The sequence below is a fragment of the Pseudophryne corroboree genome, chromosome 1, assembly GCF_028390025.1.
Source record: "Pseudophryne corroboree isolate aPseCor3 chromosome 1, aPseCor3.hap2, whole genome shotgun sequence".
NCBI lineage: Eukaryota > Metazoa > Chordata > Amphibia > Anura > Myobatrachidae > Pseudophryne > Pseudophryne corroboree.
Genome location: NC_086444.1, coordinates 256725240 through 256731239, shown reverse-complemented (window position 1 = coordinate 256731239; position 6000 = coordinate 256725240).

Below are 6000 nucleotides of genomic sequence, written 5' to 3'. Positions count from 1 at the left end.
GTCGCGGTGTCCGGCTGCAGCTGCACGCTACCTTGCCTCTCCTTATCAGATGCCGCTCGACCTTCCTCTTTGCTGGAGATGATATTCAGTGGTTGGGCTGTGGTTAGGAGGTGGAAACAGTACCCCAAGTGCATAGATGTTTCAAAGTGCAGATGATGGATTGTCCTTAACGCGTTTCTCCGTTATATCCTTTTAACGGTTTCCTCAGAAGGTATCCAGCATTGTTTAACACCCTCCTATTTAAACCAATCTCCACCAATGGGTTTCATTCATTAATTAGAAGGAACAGGTGTATTTCTGGTGTCTTTATACATTACTTAGTGACCAGTTAAATATTCCTCCCATTAGTAAAACAGAAGAAAACAAACTTCTCATAGTAATAATTATTTATATATATATATAAAAGTGTTTCCTCTGGCATCCTTAAAATAAAATATCTCAAATTAGAAACATCATTAAAAGTGCATATATATATATATACACATAAATGATCATATGATTATATACAATGGCAATGGCAACACATGAGTAAAGATAGTATCATTAAAGCCAGGAGATAAGTAGATTTAATCAGCCATCTATTATGTTACCACAAGCATAGCCCAGTGGACAACAACACCGACTACCATCTTACCAGCCTGGGTTCAAATCCCGCTCTACAGTATTTTTACTGTCTGGGGGTCTACTACCAAAAGAGGAGCTAATACCTTATCAGCCCTTAGGATCGCTATATTCTTTTTAAACAATTGTTTGATTTCCCTAGAACTAGAGTTAAATTTGGTTATAAACCTAAGTTCAGTATTTTGTTTGCGATCAGTCAAACTATTAGATTCACTTTTATTCGTCAGTAGCAAGACCTCTCTATCCATTGTTCTCGCTTGTTCTTCTGCTTTTGTCAAAATGTCATCTGGATAGTCTTGTTCTAGGAGTGCAACTGTATATATATATGCACTTTTAATGATGTTTCTAATTTGAGATATTTTATTTTAAGGATGCCAGAGGAAACACTTTTATATATATATATATATATATATATAAATAATTATTACTATGAGAAGTTTGTTTTCTTCTGTTTTACTACTGGGAGGAATATTTAACTGGTCACTAAGTAATGTATAAAGACACCAGAAATACACCTGTTCCTTCTAATTAATGAATGAAACCCATTGGTGGAGATTGGTTTAAATAGGAGGGTGTTAAACAATGCTGGATACCTTCTGAGGAAACCGTTAAAAGGATATAACGGAGAAACGCGTTAAGGACAATCCATCATCTGCACTTTGAAACATCTATGCACTTGGGGTACTGTTTCCACCTCCTAACCACAGCCCAACCACTGAATATCATCTCCAGCAAAGAGGAAGGTCAAGCGGCATCTGATAAGGAGAGGCAAGGTAGCGTGCAGCTGCAGCCGGACACCGCGACCTACACAATATAACGCTGACCCCGGCCGGGGATAAGGAGAAGGTGATAGGTCTGGTAATCAAGCGACTCCAGCGAAAGGAACATCTAGCGGCGTGCTGCCGCAGCCGGGCACTGCTTTTTTACACAGAACCATACACCTACAAGTGACTGTGGGGAGGTGAGATCATATATTTATCCATCATCTGTTATTTGGCAGCAATAATTTTCACGATTGTACCTAACAAGGAACAAAATCCCAGGTGTTATAAATTGATACAATCAGAGTACAAATGTTAACCTATAATCTGCACTTGTAAAAAACGGAGTTCAATAACAACGAACAGGTCTCTCAATATATGGTATAAATACACACAAGAGACTTTTTGATTTGTCCCCGTTTTGGATTAGAAAGATTCAAGTTATAACAGAGGAAATATTAACAAAGGAGCCAAAACATCATTTCCATCTAGGTATCAGCTGGCCACAGATGGAAGACTCCCTAGTGCATACAAAAGGATACTATTTGTAGCTATGTAATTACAATTTTTATTGCAGTGTTTCAAAGTAACCCTTTGGTGTTTTATACAAGTGTGTGTTTAATCAAAGCAGAGTTCTTTGTATTTTATTGTTAATAAATGTTATAAAACTAATGCGCTCTCTGAGAGATATATATATGTATATGCTCAAAAAAGATTTACTTTATCCATTCCTACCTGAAGGAAAGCTAAGACCATGGAAACTCTGAAAGATTTCGGGTCCACATTTCTTTCGCTGTACCAATGAATATAGGCCTGCCATATTCGGTGATAAATATGAGCTGAGGAAAGTTTCCTTGCTCTGAGCATAGTTTGAATTACCTGTTGTAAGAATCCTCTTGACTTTAGGATAGAGGATTCAAGAGCCACGCCGTCAAAGACAGTCGAACCAGATGTCTGTGATAACAAGGACCCTGCATCAGTAGATCTGGACGTTGAGGGAGCAGAAGTGGAGCATCCATCAACATTCTCTGCAGGTCTGTGTACCAATGCCTTCTGGGCCAAGCCAGAGCTATTAGAATCACGGCACCCTTTGCTTGCTTTATTTTCCTCACCACCCTGTGTAACAGGATGATCGGAGGAAACCGATACGCCAGATGAAGGTCCCATTTCACTGACAAGGCGTCCACAAAGATCGCTTTGGGATCCTTTGCTCTTGACCCGTATGCAGGCACTTTGTTGTTCAGATGGGACACCATGAGATCTATTTCTGGCAATCCCCACATGTCTACTAGAGTCTAATAGACCTCCGGGTGTAGAGCCCATTCACTTGCCTTAATGGCGCGTCAACTGAGAAAGTCCGCTTCCCAGTTTAGGACTCCCGGAACAAATACTGCGGACAAGACTGGGAGTTGGAGTTCTGCCCACTTTAGAATGTGACTTACCTCCTTCATTGCGGTTTGGCTGCAGGTTCCTCCCTGATGGTTGAGGTACGCTACTGCTGTTGCATTGTCCGAGCAGATCTGGACTGGTTTTCCTTGAAGAGTGTCCTTTGCCTGAATCAGTGCCATGTATATGGCCCGAAGTTCTAACAGGTTTATTGGCAGGCAACTTTTCTGTGGTCCATTGTCCCTGGAACCATAATTTTTTCCGGACACTGCTCCCCAGCCCTGAAGACTGGCATCTGTTGTCGGAATCACCCAATCTGAAATCCAAAAGGGTCTCCCCTTGTCTAGATGGGATGTCTGTAGCTACCAGGCTAATGACTTTCTTACCTTTTCTGAAAGTACCATAGTCTGTTTCTTTATTGTCTGATGTACTCCATTCCATCTGGCCAGAATCAGATGCTGCAGAGGTCTTGAATGGAATTGTGCATACTCCACCATGTCGAATGTTGACACCATCAAATCCATCACTCGCATTGCTGCGTGAATTGATACTGTTTGACTGTGTAACAACTCCCGAGTCCTTGACTGTACCTTGGATATCTTTTTCCGAGGTAAAAATACTTTCTGCAGACTTGAATCCAGTACAGCCCCCAAGTGAGTCATACATTGTGACGGAACCAGAGACGACTTTGCCCAATTTATGAGCCACCCGTGCCTCTGCAGACATGTTATTGTCTGTTGGAAATGGCACAGGAGCAATTCCTGTGATTGTGCCAGGATTAAAAGGTCTTGGTAAATACTCTGGGGGCTGTGGCTAACCCAAAGGGTAGTTGGAGAAAAGCAAACCTGAGATAACACTGATGGGACAGTGCTATAGGAACATGTAGGGATGCATCCTGAATTTCCAGGGATACCATATAATCCCCTGGTTCCAAGGCCAAACTATGGAGCGTAACGTCTCCATGTGAAACCGAGGTACCCAAATGTATTTGTTTAGCATTTTGAGATTGAGAATGGGTCGAAAAGACCCATTTGGCTTCTTAACCAAAAATAGGTTGGAGTAAAAACCCTGTCCCCGTTGTGCAGGGGGTACTGGAATGATTACTCCAGACTGAAGCAATTTCTGAACTACTTCTTGTAAGGCCCTTGCCTTCGCCTCCACCCGAGACAGGCTGGTGCAGAAGAACCTTCGAGGATGCTTCTTGAAGGGGAAAACATAACCTAGAGATACCGCTTCTTGCACCCAGGCATCTGTTGTAGACTGCTGCCAGATCTGTGCAAACTGAAGAAGCCGGCCACCTACCAATCGCAAAGGCCGAAAAACTGGACCCTTAGGTTTGGGATTATATGTGGAAGGAAACTTGACCTACTTGGAGTCTGTTTCTAGCTTCAGAATATCTGTCAATTCTTTACCAAAAAGAATATTTCCAGTAAAAGGCAAAGATTACAAAACTTTTTTAGATTCTGAATCCGCTTTCCACGTACATAACCAAAGTGCTCTGCGAGCAGCTATTGTTGAGGCTGATGCCCTAAAAGCAATAGTACCCATATCTAATGCCGCTTCTTCCAAGAATATTGTAGCCTGTTTAATATGAGCTATATAAGATTTTTGTTCTCTAGAAGCTGAGAAAACATCCTCTTCCAGTGCATCAGTCCAGGCAGCCACTGCCTTTGCCATCCAAGCTGAAGCCGGTTCCAGTATGAAAGATAGTGTCTAGTTAGACAGTCAATAGATAGGCACCATGTTAGACAGACATTAGGTCGACAGGGTCAAAAGGTCGACATGAAAATGGTCGACATGAAAAAGGTAGACAGCATGTTTTTTGCATTTTTGTGGTTTGTGTGGATAGTTTTGTCATCTGGGACCACCAATTGTAGAAAGGCATAAGCTCGCCACGCTTCGGGCACGGTGGCTCGCCACAAGGTTTATAACCAACTCTATGACAACATGGATAAAGTATGAAATAATCCAAAAACGTTACATAAAAAAAAACATTTGTCTTTTTTATGTTGACCATTTTCATGTTGACCTTTTGACCATGTCGACCTTTTGACCCTGTCGACCTAATATCTGTCTAATGTATGGTGTCTATCTATTGACTGTCTAACTAGACACTGTCTATCAAACAGATAGGGCTGAAGCCATGGCTGGCCTTATGACTGCCCCAGAGAAAAATAAGATTTTACTTACCGATAAATCTATTTCTCGGAGTCCGTAGTGGATGCTGGGGTTCCTGAAAGGACCATGGGGAATAGCGGCTCCGCAGGAGACAGGGCACAAAAAGTAAAGCTTTTCCAGATCAGGTGGTGTGCACTGGCTCCTCCCCCCATGACCCTCCTCCAGACTCCAGTTAGGTACTGTGCCCGGACGAGCGTACACAATAAGGGAGGATTCTGAATCCCGGGTAAGACTCATACCAGCCACACCAATCACACCGTACAACTTGTGATCTAAACCCAGTTAACAGTATGATAACAGCGGAGCCTCTGAAAGATGGCTTCCTTCAACAATAACCCGAATTAGTTAACAATAACTATGTACAATTATTGCAGATAATCCGCACTTGGGATGGGCGCCCAGCATCCACTACGGACTCCGAGAAATAGATTTATCGGTAAGTAAAATCTTATTTTCTCTATCGTCCTAGTGGATGCTGGGGTTCCTGAAAGGACCATGGGGATTATACCAAAGCTCCCAAACGGGCGGGAGAGTGCGGATGACTCTGCAGCACCGAATGAGAGAACTCCAGGTCCTCCTTAGCCAGAGTATCAAATTTGTAAAATTTTACAAACGTGTTCTCCCCTGACCACGTAGCTGCTCGGCAAAGTTGTAATGCCGAGACCCCTCGGGCAGCCGCCCAAGATGAGCCCACCTTCCTTGTGGAGTGGGCCTTTACAGATTTAGGCTGTGGCAGGCCTGCCACAGAATGTGCAAGTTGGATTGTGCTACAGATCCAACGAGCAATCGTCTGCTTAGACGCAGGAGCACCCATCTTGTTGGGTGCATACAATATAAACAACGAGTCAGATTTTCTGACTCCAGCTGTCCTTGCAATATATATTTTTAATGCTCTGACAACGTCCAGTAACTTGGAGTCCTCCAAGTCACTTGTAGCCGCAGGCACTACAATAGGCTGGTTCAGATGAAATGCTGACACCACCTTAGGGAGAAAATGCGGACGAGTCCGCAGTTCTGCCCTGTCCGAATGGAAAATCAGATATGGGCTTTTGTA